This window comes from Manis pentadactyla, chromosome 6, assembly GCF_030020395.1.
Source record: "Manis pentadactyla isolate mManPen7 chromosome 6, mManPen7.hap1, whole genome shotgun sequence".
NCBI lineage: Eukaryota > Metazoa > Chordata > Mammalia > Pholidota > Manidae > Manis > Manis pentadactyla.
This window is the reverse complement of record NC_080024.1, coordinates 7,683,285-7,705,305: the sequence shown is the minus strand read 5'-3', so window position 1 is coordinate 7,705,305 and position 22,021 is coordinate 7,683,285. Positions and strand designations below refer to the sequence as shown.

Sequence of the window (22,021 nt, the reverse complement as noted above, 5' to 3'; positions counted from 1 at the left end):
ATAAGAAGAAGGCAGGAGGGTCACAGTCAGAGAGAGGAGATGTGGCAATGAAAGTAGAGCTTGGAAGGATGTGCTCTGAAGATGGAAGAAAAGACCCTGAGCCCAGGAATGCAGACAGTCCACAGAAGCTAGGAAAGGCAAGAAAACGGATTCTTCCCTGAAGGGACCAGGAGAAACACAGCCCTGCTAACACCTTGATTTTAGACTTCTGACCTGACCTCCCAAACTGTAAGAGAACAGATCTGCACTGTTCAAGCTGCTAAATTTGTGGTAACCTGGAATTGCAGCAATGGGAAACTAACACAGTACTTTTTGGGGATGTTTCATAACTCAAAGTTTGCTTTTATTTTGTTATCTGTTAGGAGAATGGTGGTAAGCCCTAAGTCCTGTCTTCTATTCCTCCTCCTTCAGAGGACGTAGAGCTATTGAAGAACCCTTAAGAACCCTTCTCAACCGGCTTATGTATTTAAAAGACTGAGCTGTGTGCTCATCTCAGGTGGTCCCGGGGGTTTCTGGAAACCCTGGTTGTCGGAACATGGCCGGGGTGCTGAGGTGAGCCACAGCCCAGTAGACCCCCTGAAGCTGGGTGCTCCCTCCCTGACAAGTAAAGCTGCCAGAAGCAGGCAGAAGTTGGAGGGTGACTGCAGAGATGGAGTTGAGGTACAGTATGAGACCCCCTGGCCTTTTCACCACCTCCTCAAGAGGCGGTAGGGACTGCCTGGGGTCTGGCCCTCCCAGAAGGGATTTGGCAGGATGGCTGAGATCTGAGATCTGAGCTGCTGCAGGTGTAAAGTACAGAGAAGGGAGCCCATTTGTTGATGAAGTTGGCTTGAAAGGAAGGAGACTGTTAGGAGAGGGAGTTCAAAGGCATGGAAGGATCTAGAAAGAGTTATTTTCAAGAAAAGAAACACCTGTGCATATTTGTGTGCCTGCATGCACACGTGTGTGTGTGCGTGTGTGTGTGTACACAGAGGCCCTGGGTAAGGAGGTGGTGGCGCTGAGGCCACAGGCCATAGGGGAGGCTGCAGGGCCTAGAACAGGCGCAGGCAGGAGCAGTGTTGGGTGGGACGAAAGATGGTTCTTTCCTTTTCATATCTGGAATCCAGGTGGGAAATACATGGACAAGGGCCTGACACCCCAGCTGCCCCAGAGTTACCAGGTGTGGGAGTGGAAGACAGGAAGATCAAGCGACTTCACACCATCAAGATCACCTGAATAGTTTTACAATACAAACTATTCCTACATTATTTGGACATTAAAAATACTTAAATATGTCAGATCCTATGGACATCACAGACAGTACGTGCTAGTTGTTCAGAGAAGGGTCAGGTTGGTGTAGGACTCACTGATGATGGGCTGGTTGGGATGTGGCCAGGTAAAGGGGCACCTCAAGGGGAGAGCCGAGGTAGTAAAGGGCAGCGGTGACAGGTCTTGAAGGTGGCAAGGTGAGTGAGGTGAGTAGGTGAGTGAGGCCCCTGCTGGAGAGGAACTGACAGCTGAGGACTGCGCTTGGGCACAAGGACAGATCCCAGTGCAGCCGTATTGCAGGAAAGGTTCTGAGTTACGGGTGATGGAAACGGCCGTTGGGATGCGTGGCCAGGATCAATCTGCTTCATGGCCCCCCTAGGATGAAGCTGTCCTGCTGGGGAGAGGCTCACCCAAGAGCCCTGGGCCACGTCAGGGAACTTGAGGAGGGCAGTGGAAGAAAGTGCAAACTCAGTGAACTTCAGGGGAAGTTCAGGTGATGTGGCAACTTTTCTGTAACAGGATATCCTCCAAGTCACCAAAGGCCTTCACCTTAGGAAGGCCTGGGATGGCCCAGCGCCACAGCAGGGTGGGTGATGCAGGACAGAGCTGGGGATTTTGGTGCAGTCTGTTACCCCATCTCCTCCTATATAGGGCTTCTCACCCCAGACACAACAGCTCCTGTTGCCTGTAACCCAACCTACAAACTACCTTGCTAGAGCCTCCTACTGCTCATCTGCTAACTTCTCCCACACAGTGTCCTGCCCACCTCACCAGCCTCACTCAACCCACCCACCTGCGAGCAAAAAACCTTTCCATAGGTCGCAGGGCTAGGGAGGGTGGAGTTAACCCTTAGAGTCACTGGGCTCAGAACATTAGCAACTGCATTTTGGATTAAGGTACTAAAATACAAAATAGTGTTCTGGTGTAATGTGTTGAGAATTTAAATAAATACAACAAATAGGCTCAGGATTATTGGGTATACAATCAAGAAAGAGAGGGAAAAATTATAAATGTGTTTTTGGAACTCTACATTGTGGAAACCTTTAAGATTGCTTCCAGATATCTTTTAGAGGTGAAATTGACAGGTCAAAATGTATTGGTAATTTTGGATTATGCATTCCTAGAAGTAAATGAGACACCCCTGCCCAACAGTGGGTATTCATATGCTAGTCTGAGAGGTAATAAGGGAAAATGTTATCTCCAATGGTTTTATTTTACCTTGCTTTGAGGGTTAAGGAGGTGGAAAATTTTCTTATTAACCGTTTGTTTCATTGTTTTGATTAATCCACCTGTTCATACCCTCCCTCTCGCTCGTTGGTGCCCTATACTTTATAAAAAGCCCTTTGATATTAAGGATATTTGCCTCTGTTGCTATATTTGTCTAAAAAATAATATTTTCCAAGTTTATTGTTTGCCTTTACATTTGTTTGTGGTTTTTGACATATAGAAAATTTTCATTAAGAATATTAAATCTAGTAGACTTTTTTGGCTGTTTCTGTCTTGGACATTGAAGAACACATCAGGTACTGAAGTATAGGAGTACCCCCTTATCAGCTTTCACCTTCCAAGGTCTGGTACCCACGGTTAGCCTTGGTCTGGAAGCAGATGATCCGCCTTCTGACATATCCTCAGGTCAGTGGTGGCCCACTGCTACGTCACAGTGTGTGCTGTCACTCTCATCACGTAGGTATTTTATCATCTCCCATTAGCAGTAAAAGAAGGGTGAGTACGGTACAGTAAGGTATTTTGAGAGAGCGAAAGACCACATTCATGTAACTTACTACGGTGTATTATTATAATTGCTCTGTTTTATTTAGTCATTCTTGTCAATCACTTAATTTATAAACTTTATCATAGGTATGTATGTATAGGAAAAAACAATATATATAGAGTTCAGTATTACCCATGGTTTCAGGCCTCCAGTGGGGGTCTCTGAAAGAATCCCCTGCAAATAAGGGGGGACTATTGTATAAACTGAAAGGAATCTTGAAGGTGGAGAGTGACGGTCTCTGGAAGGAGAGGCTGAGTATGGCACGGTCCCCGTTCAGTAAAGGCCGAATTCCTGTCAGAGGGTGGGAAAGAGAGAAGGGGGGCGTGATGGGGGGAAGGAAGGGACAGGGGACAAAGGGGGAAAGGGACAGGGAGGAGTGAGCTGTAATGCAGGGGCGGGCTGGCCAGACCCACTGCCTAGTACAATCTGAAGGTGTCTCTTGGTTGGTCCCGTCTGGTCTTTGGACAGGAGAGAAGCTTGCCAGGGCCCCAGAGACCAGATTACCTCATCTAAAACCAACGCAGTATCTGAAACGTCTGAAAAGGGGGCAGAATCTCAACGAGGGGCTGTCCTTGGGCCCACCTGAGGACCAGCTGTCTCCTAGTCAGGCCGTCTAACCACCACACCGGAAGTGCTGCCTGATCAAGGTCAGAGAGTGTGAAACCCAGAGCCCTGTGGAGGCCCCACTCTCACCCGCCCCTGGGAAAGGAGGGTGCTGCCCTAGGGCCTTCCCGTTGTTCACTCTCCGTTGCAAGACCTCCAAAGTTGTTTTCCTGTTCACCAAGTGGGATTTTTAGGAATCGCTGTAGAGTTGGTAAACCTGCCTTTCTTCTACATTGAAAAATTGAAAAAAGACTCAAGCACGGTCCGACTGTGAATTTTAAAAATTGTCCTCTGAATTTGCACATTGTGTGTTTAGCATTTGCATAGTTGAATTTGAAAACAAAGGTCAAAGGCATTCTTTATAACTTACTGTAGACATTTCAAAAGAACGATCTTTGACTAATACTAAGAAGTTACAGAAATAGATTTGTTACTGGCTGATGAGAATGGAAAAGCCAAACATTTTCCGAAAGGAAACAAAAGGAGGTAAGTAGTGGGGACTGACCGGTCGGAAGAGTGTGCCTGTGTCACTGAGGTGTGACTGGGAGTTGTAGGGGCTTGCCTTGGCGCTGTCTAAACTCTGACAAGCATTTTGGGGCATAAATGAGCCAAGTCTTTAGCTGCACAGCTGTTTCTGAATGAAGGCATTCAGTGGGCATATTGGCGTGGCAAAGCGGTGTGCATGGGGCAGCCTGCTTCCTGAGATTCTGCTTGTGGAAACATGTGAGTCATCCCAGCGAGGATGTGTCCCTGAACTAGGCATTGTGTTGCCATGCAACCCATTGTGTCTGGGTGTGTCTCCTTACTGCTCTCTCCTGCTGAAGTCTAAGGGGACAGCCTACGCAGTGGGCACCTGGGCCGTGACTCTCCCCAGGTGATCAGGCCTGTGACAGCCCCTGTCTTCTAGTCTCGGTGAATACATGCTCAAGAGTGCAAGGAGTGGGTGCATGGCTGGGGTTCTCCCAAACTTCTGCCTAGGAGGTCGTGCCTGTAACACAAGTTTCCGTTTGGCCGTGTGTGTGCTCCTGCACATGCGTGTGCACCTGTGCAGCCCTCTCTTGTCTGAGCATGCTTGCCACTGAGGCTTAGGAGACGAGAACCGGCCCCTCTAGGGGCAGTCGCCCCTCCCTGGTTTTTGCAGTAATGATGGCATCTGCTGGACACCTATCACCATTCTGGAAGGAAGCCTTTTTTTAACAGTACAGAGGTTTGGTTTTCTTTCTTTTTTTCTTTTTTTTTTTTTTACACCTATCAAGCCATGAATTCATAGGGAAGGGGTTCCAGCCACTTTCCATTTGTTCTCACCAAGTGTGCTGGTGGGGTGGAGCCGGCTGGTGTTTCAGTTAAATACAAGTACCTTTCTCTTTGGCTTGCTCCCTTTTTCTGATCATTTTCCCTTACACACTTCAAAGTGCTTAAGATGTTCAATACATACATTAATCCTCTTTGCAGGAATCTTGCCCTCGTTTGTTTACAACAGAGCCAGCAGCCTGCCGGGGACAAGGCAGACTCTTCCAGCTTTGCCGTGGGAACCTTTGTGGGGCACCCCCTTTTGAACGGTGCCCGTTCCCTGATGTCTACTCCATCACCTTTCTCACAGATTCACATGCGGCCAAAGGAACAGCTCCATGTTTTCAAAAAGGTCTAGAACACATAGCTGGCACCTCTCCTCTTTCCCTTTGTGTTGGTCCTTTCGGCAAATTACTGGAAGATGATGGTTCCGGGAGAAAGGCCCTCTCAGGAATCTTCTGGATTCAGGATGTGGAACCAGCCCAAAATCTCTCGGTACCACAGGCAGGTACCACCTCTGGGAAAAAAATGAAAAGTCTGGCAATGTAACAAGGCAGACTTGTGGGTGCCTAAAACTGGTCCTGAAAGGAATTTTTCAGAAAAGAATTAAAAAATATTTTGAACAATGAAAACATCTTTGACATAATCAGAGAACGTCCTAGGGTGATTGATTCCTTTAGAGCGCTCTTCTATTTTGATGTTTAAAAGCTCCACTGAGGAGGTGAAAAAATGGGTTCAGAAAAGGGGACGGGTTTGCTCACGGGGACCAGGGAGGAGGAGGCAGCGAGCCCGGAGCAGCTCCCGGGGGCCCTGAGGTTCCCCAGCCTGCTTCTGCTTCTGTTTACCTCCACCGTCCCCGGGCGTGTCCCCCTCTGCTTGTGCACTAGCAGGTCCTAGGTGTGTCCCCTCTCCCAGCCGCTCCTGCCCAGCTGCGCGTTTCTCCGCTGCAGGGAAATTCCAGGGGGCAGATCCCGCCCCAGCTGCTGTGAGACATTATTTCCTCGTGAGGAAACCAGCCCTCAAGCCTCGGCAGCCAGGAACGAAACTGTCTCCACTCTGGGAGGGAGCAGGGGGGAGGAGGGAGGGAGATGGGAGGACGGGGGAGGGAGGAGGGGGGAGGGAAGGAGGGGGGAGGGGGAGGGGAGGAGGGGGGGAGGGAGGAGGGGGGAGATGGGAGGAGGGGGGAGGGGAGGGAGGAGGGAGGGGGAGGGGAGGGGGAGGGAGGAGGGGGAGGGAGGAGGGGGGAGATGGGAGGACAGGGAGGGAGCAGGGGGAGGGGGGAGGGAGGAGGGGGAGGGAGGTTGGGAAGGAGGAGGGAGGCTGGGAGGGAGCAGGGAGGAGGTGGGAGGGGAGGGCGGAGAGAGGAGGGAGGAGAGGGGAGGGGAGGGGAGGGAGATGGGAGGAGGGGGAGGGGAGGGAGGAAGGGGGGAGGAGGGGGAGGGAGGAGGGGGAGGGAGATGGGAAGGAGCGGGGAGGGGGGAGGGAGGGAGGAGGGGGAGGGGAGGAGGGAGGAAAGAGACCCCAGGGCCCACAGGCCCCAGGCTTCTTGACGCCCCCAGACACAGTTTAAATTCGGACCTTCTGTTCTAGTGTTCCGGTTCTTTGGGCCTGGCTCACCCCGTAGCCTCCAGGCCAGTTTTCCCAAACACGCTGCTCCTCTGGACGGACTGAGGGGTAGGATGTGTAGTAATCTCTTCTCTTCAAGGAGGAGGCAAACGAGTCCTGATCATTGTTTGTGGCGCTGTGCAACTGTGATGTAGACAGGAATGGGGAAAAGACCCAAGCCAGAAGCCCACCACCCTCATTCAGAACCTGGGGTCTCCATGTCCACACGCCCCCCCAACTCCACCCATGGCATGTGGTTCACGTGAGCTGAGCACCTGAGATGGGAACTCAACCCCCTTCACTATTTAGGGCAATTCAGACAAGAAGAAGACTGATTAAGTACAGTGAAAAATGCATCGGAATGTGCTGGAGGGCCATCAATGTAAAAAAAACCATAATCCCCTTCATTCTGGTCTCTGCTCAGATGGCCCTCCCTTCCCTGACCATCCAAATCAGCCCCGCCTCTCCCTCTCTGCCCTTCACCTGCTTCCCGTCCTCCTAGTGCGACTGTCATCTGGCTGTGTGCACGCCGGGCATGCCTTTGTCTAACAGGTCCCTCTCCAGAACGGAGGGTCTGGGTGAGCACGGCCTCGCTTTCTGCCCACCGCTGTACTCCCAGGGCCTAGAGAAGTCAGCTGTGCCAACTCAACACCCGCTATGTGCCAGATGAAGGCAAATTCTGGCGCGCTAAGACCCCCACCCTCAAGATCCAGTCACCAAAGACCAGACGGTCGCCCACCCCTCAAGATCCAATCACCAACGACCAGATGGTCGCCCACCGCTCAAGATCCAATCACCAACGACCAGATGGTCACCCACCCCTCAAGATCCAATCACCAACGACCAGATGGTCGCCCACCCCTCAAGATCCAATCACCAACGACCAGATGGTCACCCACCCCTCACGATCCAATCACCAACGCAGAATACACCCTACCCCTACTCCCTAAAAACACGCTGCCTCACGCACGAGCTGCTGCTCCCTCTCTCTGGGGGCAGCCATTTTCTCTTTCAGATAATAAAATCTCTTGCATGGGCCCATGTCTCCTGAGTCGTTCTGGGGAAACGAGGGTCGCGGCGAGATACCCTTTCACCAGACACTGAGGTAAGTGCTTTAAAATATTATCTAATCTTATCTTCATGCCAATCCTACAGAGGATTTTACCCAAGTAGAAGAATGAATCTTAGAGTTGTTGAGAATCTTGCCGAAGGACATACAGTTTGACACTGGCAGTCTGTGCTCTGGCACATGCCCTTGACCACTATACCAACTTGGCCATGAAAATGTGCCCTTCCCCCTGGTCCAGTTCATTCTCTACTGGGGAGACCACCCTCTTATTCTGCCCTTACTTGCTGAGCTCTCTGTGCCAGTCCCAGGAAGGCAGAGCCAAATTCCTAGCCCCTGCCAGCCCACCCCAACCAGCCTGGCCTTTGGAGTGGGAGAAGGGGTGAATTCAGGCAGAAGGGATCCATAATATCCCACTGTGAAGAATTTTTTTTTTCTCCTGAATTCCCTTTATGTAAAAGCAGAGCCTCCCAAAACAATCCAGTGGTCATAAATCGCACCCTCCACCCCAACTTTTGCCACCAGGGAAGATTGATTCCTGTCATATTGTTGTTGGGCAGTTTCATCTGGGGAGGTCTCCCCCTGTGCACTACGTGAAACCTCAACCTGGACCGGGGAGGGTTCTTGACTCTGATTGAGAAAGAATTCTCAAATAGGTCAGACGAGTGTACCTAAGGAAGGAATTCATTAAAGCAAGAATAGTAGTGGATGGCAGCAACCACACAGGCAACAGAAAGCAAGGAAGAACAGAGGAATGGGAAGCTCATTAAACTCCAGCTCAACATAGGCCAAATCCCTTGCCAACTCCTACAGCCAGGATTACCTGGCATCCAGTGTCCGCTTGGATCTGATGGCGTGGGAACTAAGGCCCTTCCACCCCAGAACTTGGGGGAGCCACAGAACACTGGATAGAGTGAGATTATGTTGAGAACTTCCCAAAGGCAAAGAAAAGAGCTTTCGGGCAGGCTACTAAAGAGTATGGTGGTATAGCTGCAGGCCTGTCTGAGTCACTAGGCAACAGGAACTTGCAGGCCCAAATCAGAGATCTCAGTTGCCCTTCCCTACTTGTCTGAATAGGACAGAGAGAGAGACTTGTGCTTAAGTCTAGAAAACTGAATGAAACAGCAAAGTAACAAAGACACCCCTGAAAGAGCGTAGAGACAAAATGCAGTAAATTAAGGCAAAAAGTACACACTCGAAGAAAGGGAGTGCAGGCAACCTTAGAGAGTGGGTGCACTTAAGATTCTGTCTTTTAAGGACTTTAAGAATGGGGCAAAGGCCAAGAGAGGCACATAGGCTTGACATGTGGTCTCATGACATCTGCCTCCAGTGAGAGACATTATGTCACTATCCATCATCTGCCCTCTGTCCTCTAGATACTCTGTAAGATAAACCTAACACAAGGAATTTCTTGATCCTGCTCTTCTCCAAGATAGCAGTTACCCTCAAGCAGTGGAAACATACCATTTAGGACAGCTTGCCCTACTTAAGATAGGGTCAACTGTTGGTTAATTACCATGAAATATGTTAGGAATCTTACCTCCTAACTACCTGGTTTATAAAATGGAATCTTAGCCTTAAGATGGAGTCCCTCCTGTTCTTACTATATTATTTATATCTTGGCATTTTTCATCATAGGCAGGAAAAATTAACCATGGCGGTTTTAGCATGTCCCTGCCCTAGATAAGTATCTCTTATCTATTCTCCTAAAGGCCCATTTATCTTTCCTAAAAGTCATTTGTTTTTCCCAGAAGTGCCCTTCTCCTCCCTTTTCTCTATTAAGATGGTATATAAGCCCCTAATTCTAACTACCTCCTTGAGTTACATTTCTCTGTGAATTCCCATGCACATATGTGAATAAAAAATCTGGTTTTTCCCTTGCTCATCAGTATGTTGCCAGTTTAATTTTCTGGCTCCCAAGGACTGAACCTAAGAAGGTAGGAAAAAAGTTTTCCTTCTACACAATGCCAATTTCAATCTGGAGAGAGAAACGCTGGTGGTGTTATTCTTCAGATAGAAGGGGACTGACTGGCCCTTGACCAGTTGCTGATAAGCAGGATGGATTTGTGCTAACTTTTCTTCCAAGTGGTCACTGTGAATCCTAGAACATTATAATCTCTGCAACTCAGTTACTTTCACACAAAGCTAACAGATACAGGAAAACTGCTCCCTCAGCTTCATCATCATGCTTCCAGCTAAAAAAAGGCCCACCAGGAAGGTCCACTGCCCCAAGCAGAGGGTCATCTGGCCTTAGGGCAAGTGGGCACTTACACTTGGGAATTCACCAATGCATCTGCAGTGCAGCCCAGAGGGCCAGAGGTCAAACTGACTCACACTAATCAAACTCACCAAGCACTGATGGAAAAACCAGAATGCTATCTTCCCATTTTGCAGAGAAGCCTGTCTGGCTGACATAAGGCTCACACGGCAGGTCTGGTCAGTCTCTCTTTGCCAGTGGGTGAGTCTGGCAGGAAACTACGCTACAGTGAGAAGGTTGTTAGGTGGGCCTAAGACCTCTTGGTGTATGTACCTCAGCGGCCCAAAGCAATGAAAGGGTCAGATGCCCGTGAGAAGAAGCCCTTGGCTGGACACGCAGATTGTTAGGAGAAAGCACATACTCATCAGCTCAGAGCTTATTTCAGAGCAGACCCTTCCTTACACACTGAGCAACTTGGAAATGCTCTCAGTGGGGGGAGGGAAGCCCACCTACTCAGACCACCCCCACCCAGGAAACTGTGGGGAGGAGTCGGAATGCTTCTGACTTCTTAGCATCTTCCTGAGGTGTCCCTGGCCTATGGCTGGTTATCTGCTGGCACATCCGGTGAGAAAAGCCGGGGGACTGCTGTTCGGTTGCAGGAGGGTTCAGTATTAGGAGGGTAGCATTTATATAAAGAGCCAAAGATCAGTTTGGGAAGGCAAAGTTCATCTTTGGACAGATCCTGGTACCCTAACACCTAGATCTGTGGACACCACAGACAAAACCTTCTACCCAAAGATCACCTATCTCTGACCCCCCCTGCCCAAAAATTCAACTCTGCAGTCATTCTTTGGATTAAGGTACTGTGGTCCTATGAGACCCCTTTTGAAATGTAAATCCACCTGCAAAAAAAAAAAAATACAGAGCTATTTAATCCAGTATCCTTGGAATTTAGGAGGTGAATAAATGAATCCTTGAACTATCCTGAAATTTCTGGCTAACTCTGGGGGATCCTTTCTATGGAAGAACATTCTTTTTCAACACACTGCTTGGGAAGGACCAGAGATATAAATAAAGGAAGAATCAGGGAGGAAGCCATTGATATGTAGATAAGGAGCAATTTCCAAGACAATATTGTTAAATAAAAAAGCCAGGTGCACATCAGGTGACTAACATCTTAATATTTAAGTAATAAAAGTCCAACACACCTTCATTTTAGCTGTTAAGTGTGGTGAACTGCTCTGGAAAGAGAAGCTGGTCAAGACTGAGGCCAAAGAACTGAGAAGGAAACTTCTCACCACATTCTCTTTTCAACTTTTGACTGTTGGCCCATGTGCTGGTGTATCAATTCGAAGGGCAATTTGTTTTTTAAAATAATTTGGCCTGATACGAAACTCTGGATTCTCCTGCCTGTAGCTCTAAGACCCAGTTCTGTGCCCTGGGGCTAACGTGCCCCCAGGGTCATATTACAGCCACGTCCAGGGACCCTGGCAAGGGAGCAGATGCTGAGTGGGAGCAACACACAGAATTCTCTGGCAAGAGTCTGGGGCATGGCCCGTATCTCCGCTTTAACACCAGAGGAATGGAAGAAACAAAAGCATCTAACCACACCCATGTAGGCCAGCCCCAGCAGATGCAGCGGAGGAAGGGTGCCAGCCCAGACACAGCACACAAGAGTGGGGATGGAGGGCTCGCAGGGTGCCTCTGAGGGCAGCAGATGCCCTGGGCAACACCTGGACCGCTTTGCCTTCTCTGCGCCACAGGCCCCTCTAGGGTCGGTGAGGCCCCCCACCCTTCTCTGGAGTTTACAGAAAGGGGTGCTCCACCCTACACCTCCAGGCCCTCCCGTGACAAAAGAAAACCAGGGTGTGGCGGGGAGGCTGGTTAGGGCTCCCCTCAAGACCACCCTAGTTCATTTCACTTCAGAGGAGACCAGGCCCGAGTACCTGGAAGCAAGAAATACTCTCTTCAGAAGGTGGTTCCCTTCACCTCAGTAAAGGTGCTCTGAGCCTGAGCCCAAAAACAGGAGGCCAGATGTGCCGTTTACGCAGAGGGCACCATTTTATGTCTATGGGATTGGTGTATTCTTTTTCAGTTTATTTGGTTTGCTTTTTCGCTGTTTCAAAAATGTTAAACATACATAAAAGTAGGTAAAATGGATTCCCATTTACCCCCCTCCAGATTATCAATATTTTGTCACAGTGGCTTTATTTGTCCCTTTGCAGAATAATTATTAGCAGTGCCCTCTTTCACTCCCCAAAGTCCTAGTCTGGACAACTAAAAGCAATCTCTGAACCTACACTGAATCCTGCAATGGAGGGGAAAAATGTTATAAAGGATGTCTTTGGGTCAGTTGATACAATTAGAATGTAAACAGTAGAGCCCATACAACTATTACATCAAACTTATATTTACTGAAATTTGTAAAAAAATACTGTGGTCACATAAGACAGTTTCCTTACTCTTCGGAAATAAACAGAAACTGCTATGGTGTATGCAACCAACTCTCAAATGTTTCAGAAATAAAAGTGTGCATATATGTATGTACGTCTATGCATCTTGAGAGAAAAACATTGAAAGTAAACAGAAAATGTTAAAATAGGTGAATCTGAGTAAAAGATATAGGAGTGCTCTATTTGTATTCTTGAAACCTTTCTGTAAGCTTGGAATTATTTCCAGAAAAACTTAGAAAAAACATATTGTGCAGTGAGGTGCACTAGTACGAACAAATATCATGGTTCCCCTACCTAAGATTCATCTGAAGTCTCAAATGGCCAGTGCGGGTTTGACTGGGAATCGAGTCCTGGGATCTGGGGCTTACAGAGCTGAAGGCGTGCAGGTGTCACCATTCAGGTTAAGTCTCTGCCCCAGATGTGTTTGCATCTGTATGAAGGACTACAGAGAATATTAATAAAAACCAGCCGCATTTATTGAGCAACGACTGCATGCAGAGCCCTGGGGGAGTGGCAGCTGCGGCCCAGTTGACTGGATGTGGCTGCTGCCCGCAGGAGGCTGCTGGGGGGCAGTTGGGGCCACCCGGGCATGCTCTCTGAGGTCCTGCTGCCAGTGCCCTTCAGCGCTGGCCTTGGTCCATAGGCCGCGTTCAGGGAGGCGGGGCACCGCGGTTAGGGGCGCTGGCGTGCCGCAGTCTCCTGCCCAGAGTTGCTGCCGTCACTAACCGGATGCTGCTGCCTGCTGGAATGAACCAGAACAAGAGCCCACTGACGTCCCTCATCGTCACTCAGCTTTACATAAAGGGGTCTAGGGGCTGTGAGAATTCCGGGGTCCAAGAAAAATCTGGGCCAAAGCATTCTACCCCATGACTGTTTTTATACCCAACTCTGGGCTGGAATCTTACATACATACCCTCACCTCCTGGACGTCTCTACATCCACTCGTGCCTCCTCCCCCTGCACTCTCCCCACCCTTGAAGCATTGTAACATCAGTGGCTAATATTTAAGGGCACTATGCACATTCCAGCATTTAATCCTGCCAAGAACCCAAGGAGGTAGGTCCTTTTAGCCCATTCTACAGCAGGGGAGCAGAACTTCCGCACCGGCAGGCAGCCAGAGCTGGTGTGGAAGGTGCCCCGCCCAGGACCTGGAGCCCAGAGGTGGAAAACCCACTCCGGCGAGGACACAATGGTTGGGTACGGCTTCAATTGAGCAACCTCCATGAATATAGCCGGGTGTCCTGAGCACAGACACGGAACCATGCTGCTTGGATTCCAACCCCAGCTTAGCTAATCACTAGCTAGGTGCCCTCAAGCAAGGGTCTGAACCCCTGCACCTCAGTTTCCTCCTCTGTATAGTAACAGTACCTCACTGGGTGGCTGTGAAGATTAATGGGTGACACACAGATTTTAGGACAGGTCTAGCTCTTTCAAATGCTGCCTTCTCTACATCCCTCCCTTAAAGCCAATTAACCTAGAGGGCTCGCCCACATTTTGAAAATCAGCTAATGATTTTAGCCAATAGAGGGGTCATTACTCAAGGTATTATCTCTTAAGAAAAAGGGGAAAAGGCTGAGAAACAGAAGAGTTAGATCAAGGTGGGAAGATTTCAGGAATCCTGTGTGCATGTGAAGATGTGAAGAAATAGCTTTGCAGGGATGCACAGAACTCCCAAAAGTGGTCCTGTACCTCAACGGGTGACAGGATTAGGGAGAAGGGAGGCAGGCTTTCACATTTTATTTTTATAGGTGCCAGCATTTTTCCAAAAAAAAATCTGACAAGCATGTACTATCACTGGACTTCTAAAGTATTAAAATAAGAAAAAGTCTTCAAGTACTTTCTCTTCCTCAAATGCTAGTCAGTTCATTGAACATGGGGATGAAAACGGGTTTATAATTAACAGTTTTCCTCAGACTTTAGCCTGAGGGCATGGAATTTCCAATAGGGACAGCAGAAAGGGTGTATCTGCAGCGGGGTCTTTTTTACGAAGGTTCCCCTTGCCATACAGATGTAACATGACCCCACAGCCCGCTCTTCCAACAGTAACTAATCAAAGATGGAAAGAACTGTTGCCAGCTAGTGAGTTGCCTGTGAGCAGAGGTGATGCTGGGATATCTGGGGACGCCTTCTCCAGGGTCTTGTTGAAGGAATTTTTTCATCCTCCAGTAAGGGCTGGACTAGCTAGTTGCCAACCTAGAATTGCTGGAATTCCAGCACCCCAAATCTGCCCTCCAACAGTTCACACTGAATGCTTTAGAGCAGTGCTTCTCCCAAGTGAAATGTGCTCTTTAAGACTCTGGCTGAGTTAGGTCTGGGGCAGAGCCCGAGGCTCCACGTACCTAACCAGTTCCCAGGCCCCCAGCCACACTTGAGTAGGGAGGGTCTGCAGTGCTTGACCTAGAGTCTCCCTACCCTCCTGATCTCGCTCCTTTGGATTTATACAACCTGTTAATGCCCATTATAATGTGGCTGCCAGACAGTTCTTGGCGCCGTAACTATGAGCTGAACCACCACATCCCTTACTCCTGATGGACACTGGTGTCACTACAGCCAAGACTGGCAGTGTTTGGAGACAAGTTCATCATGCTTCTAGAGACAGCTCCCCAGAGTGAGCCTTCTCATTTTGTGCCTGACCTCACAGAGTGGTCATGGGGGGTGGGATGGGGGAGCAGGGAGCACAGCCCTCCTTCCCCACCCCTGCCTTCCATTAAGTGCCTCAGCTGCCTAGACAAGCACACATTTCTCAACCTGCCCATAAAACCAGTTTTCCCAGGTCCTTGCAAGATGGCTCCTACCTATTGGATGTGCTGTCAAGAATTGAAAAATGCGAATAAATGTTGTTGAATGTACATGGGGTATCATATTTATCTACTTTTGTATGTTGAAATTATATAAATTTTTAAAAATTCAAAGTAGTTTGTTCTCAAGGTAGATGACCTTAAAAGTATATATGTAGAAAAAATTCCTTGGTTCATTGTCATTAACAACAAATTTGACAGTCTTCAGAGCTACTAAATCTTAAGTGTCTATGTCAGGGCAGAAAATTTTTCCTTCTCCTATCTAGGTTCTTTGGCTGGTCTAATAGTTAAATTAACATAAGACAGATTAAAGGAGAAAAACAAATTTAATTTCATACATATGGGAACCCCATCAAAATATGTGACTTTAAGGCACTCAAGCAGTTGAGGCTTATATGCCATCCTGAGCTAAGGGATGGGAGAAGTAATTAGAGGTTTGCCGTGCCATGCAGGTAAGAGTTTCAGATAAAAAGTTATGACTGGTAATAGTTCTTCTGAGCCAAGCCCCCTATCTGAGTTCTTTTAGGCAGTTAAGGGAGAGATAAAACTTTTTCTTGAGTGTGCTGAATTATTAATTACAATTATGTTGGATAATATTATACTAGGACATATCAGAATTCTAGAAATTTAATACAACATCTGGACTACTTCTATTAAAATATACTTGTATAAATATAAGGTAAGGAAGTTTGGGTATTAATTTTATTTGGCAATGCATCCCATGTTATTTAACATATCAAATAAGCCTAATTAGTTTAATCTCTCTCTTTTTATAAGGAGAGAGAACGTATTTTTTTTAGATGTTCTAGGAACCCTGTGGAAAATCCCAAGTCACGTCCAGGTGAAAAAGATTTCATTTAGAATTTGATTTGGGGAAGTTTGTCAAAAATACCAAAGGGTTTGAACACTTGAATAACTAGGACCACAAATTATTATGAAACAATACTTAATTACCTCTTTAACCAAAGTGACAAAATATTTAAAAAGGAAATACAAAAGGTCACATAGTTGTAAAGCAAAACTTAGCTCTTTTAATACTGAGAAGATAATTTCCTTACATAATCAAAAACCTGATTGAGACAACATGAAGCACAGGAAATTATTTTGGTAAGACACAAAATCTTTGCTTTCTAAGCAGATTACTTAAAAGGTAAAGAAAAGACCTATAGTCCAGGAAAACTTTGTCCTTTTAGCAGATGGAAAGAAAATTAATTTTGATTTATGTAATTACACTATTGATATTAAAGCTTTTTGAAACCCTTACAATAACAATTCAGTTTTAGCCAGCTTGATTACAAAGGTAAAATTCTTTCTCTTTCTCTCTTCCCAACTTTCTATATCATTTTGTCTTTTATCCTACTGTTTTCCATTCTGAAATAACCAGTTTTACTTTTAAGAAAAATGTATTTTATTTTCCCTTAACAAAAATGCATCTCTATATCTCATGCCTCTTCTTAACCAATAACACAGAGTTGTTTCCCTTATTATTTCTATTGTTTTTAATTTCATTTATTATAACTAACTCTTCAAAACATTAATTTCTAGTGACAACTAAGAAGTAAGCAATTGTAAACTATTACAACAGGATTCTTTAAAATGGCAAATTAATGAAAATATTCCTAATTTCTAAAATCATATGCTTTTTTTCATAGTATAATTTTCCAATGTAGCATAGTACATCCAAATCTCTTTTAGCATCTCTGTAATAAGAAGCCAAAAGTAGATAAACCTATGCTCAGTAATTAATGTTTCAGTATTTTATCTTCTTTGGAAATGATCTACATAGTTGATGAATTTCCATTATTTAACCTGGTAAAACTCCAATGGTGGAAGTTACCAAAAGATTTTGGAAGCTATTTTTAAGTACACATACCATAAAACATAATTATTGCTGAAAGTTCACCTAAAAACTCTTATCCCACTTACATCTATTTAAATCATTTGTTTCCAACAATTACTAGGCCACCCACAAAAACTTCATGAGACACTAGACAGAGTTAACCATCATCCCAAGCTATTTTTTTTTTAGCTGGCAAATTTTGTAACAGAGATAACATGAATTTTTTTTTTTTTTACTGGTAAACCCAGGTAGAACAAAATTTGTATGCCTGTATCATATTTAATGCTGACAATTCTGAAGACATGTCTATTTTAATGAAACCAACAAACTTAAGACTAGCTTTAGTTACCGAATAATTTTCCCAGATCACATGAACTTGAAAAGCATTTGCACTAATTTATCTTCTATTTCTGAGAGATTTAGGAATGCTTAATTCATATAAGTTCTTACTTTAAGCCAATTAAATAGAGCTCTTTTATTAATTTTGGCAATACCAAATGGAGATTGAAACATATCACACATCTACAATATGTATATATGTATACATACAACATACAGATGCAATCAGAGATCTTACAGATTTCTATCTAAAATTTTATCCATGAATCATGTACAATAGTAAAAAGTTCATTACTTTATAATATAAAGAAAAGTTGGGTCCAAATTTTGTTTTGGCAGTTGGAATAGTTAAGTTCACCTGCTCAGATGGTTGCAAAGTTTTTTAACTAATACTTCTGAAGAGGATCCTTAAGATTTTTCATTTGCCCAATTTCCAAATGGTTCATTTTTTTCTCCTTCTGACAAGAAACTTCTCCCTAAAGTTTGCATTTCAAAGAGCTGGAAAATAGTTGGATTTTGAATTGTTTCTAGAGCTGCATTTCTGGTATTGCAAAGATTTGTGAGAAAAGGACACCTGGTTTTATTCTGTGTGCTGGAGTTTCAGTTTTAATGTAATATGCTTTTGTAATGTCTGTATAAATTGTTTTAACAAAGACCTTCTTTCTGAGTGTGCAATTCAAACTTGACCAATTCACCTTAGGAGGAAAATGACTTATTGCTTCTTTCAGTCCCTAAACATTGGCCTTCAAACGATCATTTGTAGGAGGGCCGAAGAGAAATGCTGGTCATCTGTTTACTCTATGAGGGTCTCCTTAGGGAGCCTTTTGGCTTCTCTATTAACCACAGTGTAATTATGGGTGGGAAGAACACTTCTTAGCAGCTAATCAAGGTCCCTGTGACTGGGGCTGTGAATTGCCAGTGATCTTTTTAACTCCCCTACAAATTTGGTAGGACCTTCTGAAAGCAGAGGAAAGAGGGTTCTATAATTTAAAAGATCTGCTCTTGTCCAGGGGACATGAATTCTTTGCAGCTGTGGCCCAGGATATATCACAAAGGACACTGCTTAAGAAGACCCAAAGCTGCCAGAGCCTGATTACAGAGCCCCGGAAATTAGGAATTGTCAGAAACAGCTAAGGGAGTTCTAGTGCCTTTCCCAGGCGCTTCTGCTAAATTCACTTCCTGGCTTTCAGCATTTACACAAGTAACCTGTATACCCTGGGCCTGGTATCAACCCAGAGTGCTCTCTGTAAATCTTGTAGGGAAAGGGAAGCTAAAACATGCAGACTGGGCCTGGGTTTTGAGAAGAGGAATTTACATTGAATGTTGACTTTCATTTTTGTTCTCAGTCTACTTTCTGTTCTTTCACCTTATCAAGGGAATCCTTAAGGCTAGCCATTAAATTCCTTTGTAGCCTCTTTTTAATTTGGTCTTTCCATAGGTACCATGAGACAATTGTTTAGGATGAGAGATCTCTGAAATTCTTTCAAATATAATCAATTCAAAGGATCTATCATCTGGTCATTGACAAGTAGGGTCTTACATTAATTTCAATTACAACTCATAACAAGCCTTTTTATGGCTTAATCATGGATGCAAGAGGCATTCTAAAAGAGGGTGCAAAAAATGCAATCCTCACAAGATCCATAAATTTCATTCGCACAGTTATCCCAAGAAATCAAAGAGCTTCATAAGTAAAGTCTTACAGGGGATAAGGATGGTGTAGGGAAAACGGTGTCTCTGGTCTCCCATGAGAACACGCACAACTCTCTCCAGTCACACACGCAACTACCTGTGACACTAGGCAGGCACTGCTGGCATGGGACTTTTCCAGCACTAACTAGCCAACAAAGGTTGAGATGGTAAAGGCCCCTTATGGATCCGGACCCCTTATGACAAACACCCTGGAGACCTGGCCCAGCTGGACAAAGAGAATGAGGCTTTTTGGATCCACAGCCGATTCGGCTGTCTGCCATACGCATGCTGGTACATGAATCTTCCAGCTGGCAGAGACCAGACAGGACATTTTCACTAAGGACTAAAGGAAAATCTCATCTGGGCTATGAAGCTCCTCATGACAAATGACACATAACACAGGGACCAAAGAAAACAATGACCATCCATGGGAGGAAAGGGATTATTTTACAGACAGGAGTACTCATAACAAATCTTTACCAGAATTGCTATACCCAAGAAACCAGCTTATTACACAAATGTTTTCTCTTGCTAATCTAAATTTAGAAAAACAGAAAAGGACTCTCATCACTCGTTTCCACTGGGTCCAGCAGGTGGGGATCCAGGAGACTGATGTGGTAAGAATTCTTACCTTCTGCCGCCCCTCGTCAGAGGCCCCAGGTCTCTCAGCAGCAGCAGCCCTGAGTGAGCAACATCTAGCCAGTGGAGGTACCCTCACAGGTTACCCAACTGTCAGGGCGGAAAATTTTCCTCCTCCCTTCTGGGTTCTTCAGCTGATCTAATAGTTAAATTGATATAAGCCAGATTAACAGGAGAAAAACAAATTTAATTTCATACATTTGGGAGCCCCATCAAAACATGTGACTTTAAGGCACTCAAGTAGTTGAGGCTTATATGCCATCCTCAGCTAAGGGATGGGATAGGGGCTGGGGATTCAAGGCAGAGGAGGGTGATTCACAGGAAGTGGAGAAGAGCAGATTTATGGTAATCAGAGGTCTGCCCTGCCATGCAGGTAAGATTTCCAGATAAAAGCTGTATCTGGTAATAGTCCTTCTGAGCCAGTCCTCCTATCTGAATTCTTTTAGGCAGTTAAGGGAGAGAGAAAACTTTTTCTTGAGTATGCTGAGTCTTGATTGCCTTCAGCTCAAAATAATCCATATGCCAAAGTAGCACATTTTGGGTCATGTATTCTGTTCCCTTTCACCTAGGAAAGTTACAGAGACTGCTATCTTCAATTCATTCCCTCTTATAGTCAGACCTGTTTTAATTTCCAGTTTTATAAAGTAGCCATGTAGCCATTTGGAAGCTTCTAGAATAAAGGGCAGTGTGTTAAGTAGTCAGTGGTTAGTTTTGCATCTGTCAGTCTTTTTGTCTCCATAGAAACAACTGGACCTTAACACCAGGCACTTTTCAAGGCCCTTTCAATATATTAGCTCATTTAATTCAACACTACAAGAGTTACTACTATCTTCTTTATGAGAGGAAAATGAAGCACAAAGAAAGTGATCTGCCCAGGTTACACAGCCAAGGTGAGAGCCCAGGCAGTCCGTTGCCAGAGGAGGCACAGTGCTTCTCACACTGAGCCTGGGCCCTAAGGCCCTTGCTCCCCTCATAGAATGAATGCCTTCCTCTCAAGTCTTCTGAGGCATGTCTACACAGTGGAACATAACTCAGCCATAAAAAGTGATGGAGTACACCTAATGCTATAACCTAATAAACTTAAAAACATTATGCTAAGTGAAAGAAGTCAGACACAATAAGCATATATTATGGATTTCCTTTATATGAAATTTCCAGAATAGGCAAATCCAGAGACAGAAAGCACAGTAGCATTGGGGCTCGGGGGAGGGGCAGGTGAGGAGTGACTGCTATAGAGTCTAGGGTTTCTTTTTGATGAAATGTTTTGGAATTTGTGGTGATGGTTGCTTAACTTTGTGAATATACTAAAAACTATTGAGTTATATACTTTTAAAGGGTTTGATTTTATGATATGTGAGTTATATCTAAAAAATAAGTCTTTTGAGATTCTCCATAATCTGGTCTATAAGAATAATATTTAATGATTTAATAGACCAAAGCTGTTAAAGGATAGCAGAATGTGCTACCCCCAAATATGCTACTTTGGCATAAGGATTATTTTGAGCTGAAGGCAACTGAGAAGAAGCAGATATAAGAAAAGCTCTCTGCCCTCCTCCTATTTGCCTAAAAGCAAGATGTAAATTCGCACGTCCCCGTCCCTCTTCTATCCAAAGGACAGAAGTTACAACTCTAGACCCTTCTCAGCCTGGAGGTGGCACCAGAGGAACCCACAAACCAAAGCTTGCTAGAACTAGCCCTTACCCACCATCTGTTCCCCCATACACTTACCTTCCCACAATCTGCCACCTTAGAAATTCAAAGTCCTTTTCCTTTGTCTTGTTCTCTTCCCTGAAAATGTATTGTTCTTTTATTTAGATGCTACAATGAGCCTAAGTTCTAGCCACCCCTCTGAGTTATTCATCATTGGGTGCTCCCATATGTATGTGGAATACACATTTTAATAAACTTATGTATATTTTTATTTTGGTCCTCTTTGTCAGTCTAATTTACAAGCTCCCAGTCAAAGAACCTAAGATGGGTAGAGGAAAAAGACTTTTAGTCTTCTATACTCCTAAAGTAATCTCCAAGGTCTGGCTCCTTTCTGTATCCCGACTAGTCCCGATGCGCAGCCTTCCTGGACTTCTTCATGTCCTCAGCTTCCGTGTACCCTTTCCCTGTTCAGAGCCTAAGAGCATGCTAGGCTCAGCTGAAGCATCACTGCCTCCAGGAAGCTCCTGGTACGCCTAAGTGAGAGCACCTCATCAGCCTACACTCACCACCCTGCCAATCTGCTCAGCATCTGGCTTCCTTGATAAACTTTAGCCTCCATGAAGGCAGGGATGGGTTGCTTTGTTCACTATTTTATCCCTTGCCCCCAGTACCCAGAGGAGGCACTGAGAAACCCACTGAACAGAAAATGCAGGGCCCAGTCACAGAGAGAGCACCGTGGCCTCAGGGGGCCTTGCTGCTTTGAGAGGGCAAGGGTCCTTTCCTTTCCAGAGTCCCAAATGATGTCAAGCCCCATCCTTCAGGCCCTTTCA

General features: G+C 45.6%; 2 long non-coding RNA genes across 3 annotated transcripts; one reads left to right on the top strand and one right to left on the bottom strand.

The window, feature by feature from the left end:
- Window positions 1-1,029: 1,029 nt before the first annotated feature.
- LOC130684037 (uncharacterized) lies at window positions 1,030-21,259 on the bottom strand. 2 transcript variants are annotated; one of them, XR_008998148.1, is made up of 3 exons: window positions 19,534-21,259; window positions 6,491-6,661; window positions 1,030-3,310 (listed from the first exon to the last, which is right to left on the bottom strand). It is a non-coding gene; the product is annotated as an uncharacterized LOC130684037 (long non-coding RNA). The 2 variants fall into 2 exon arrangements; XR_008998147.1 differs by lacking the exons at window positions 1,030-3,310; window positions 6,491-6,661 and adding an exon at window positions 12,686-12,975.
- LOC130684036 (uncharacterized) lies at window positions 3,462-11,387 on the top strand. The gene is made up of 3 exons (XR_008998146.1): window positions 3,462-3,676; window positions 3,939-4,108; window positions 7,517-11,387. It is a non-coding gene; the product is annotated as an uncharacterized LOC130684036 (long non-coding RNA).
- Window positions 21,260-22,021: the final 762 nt, after the last annotated feature.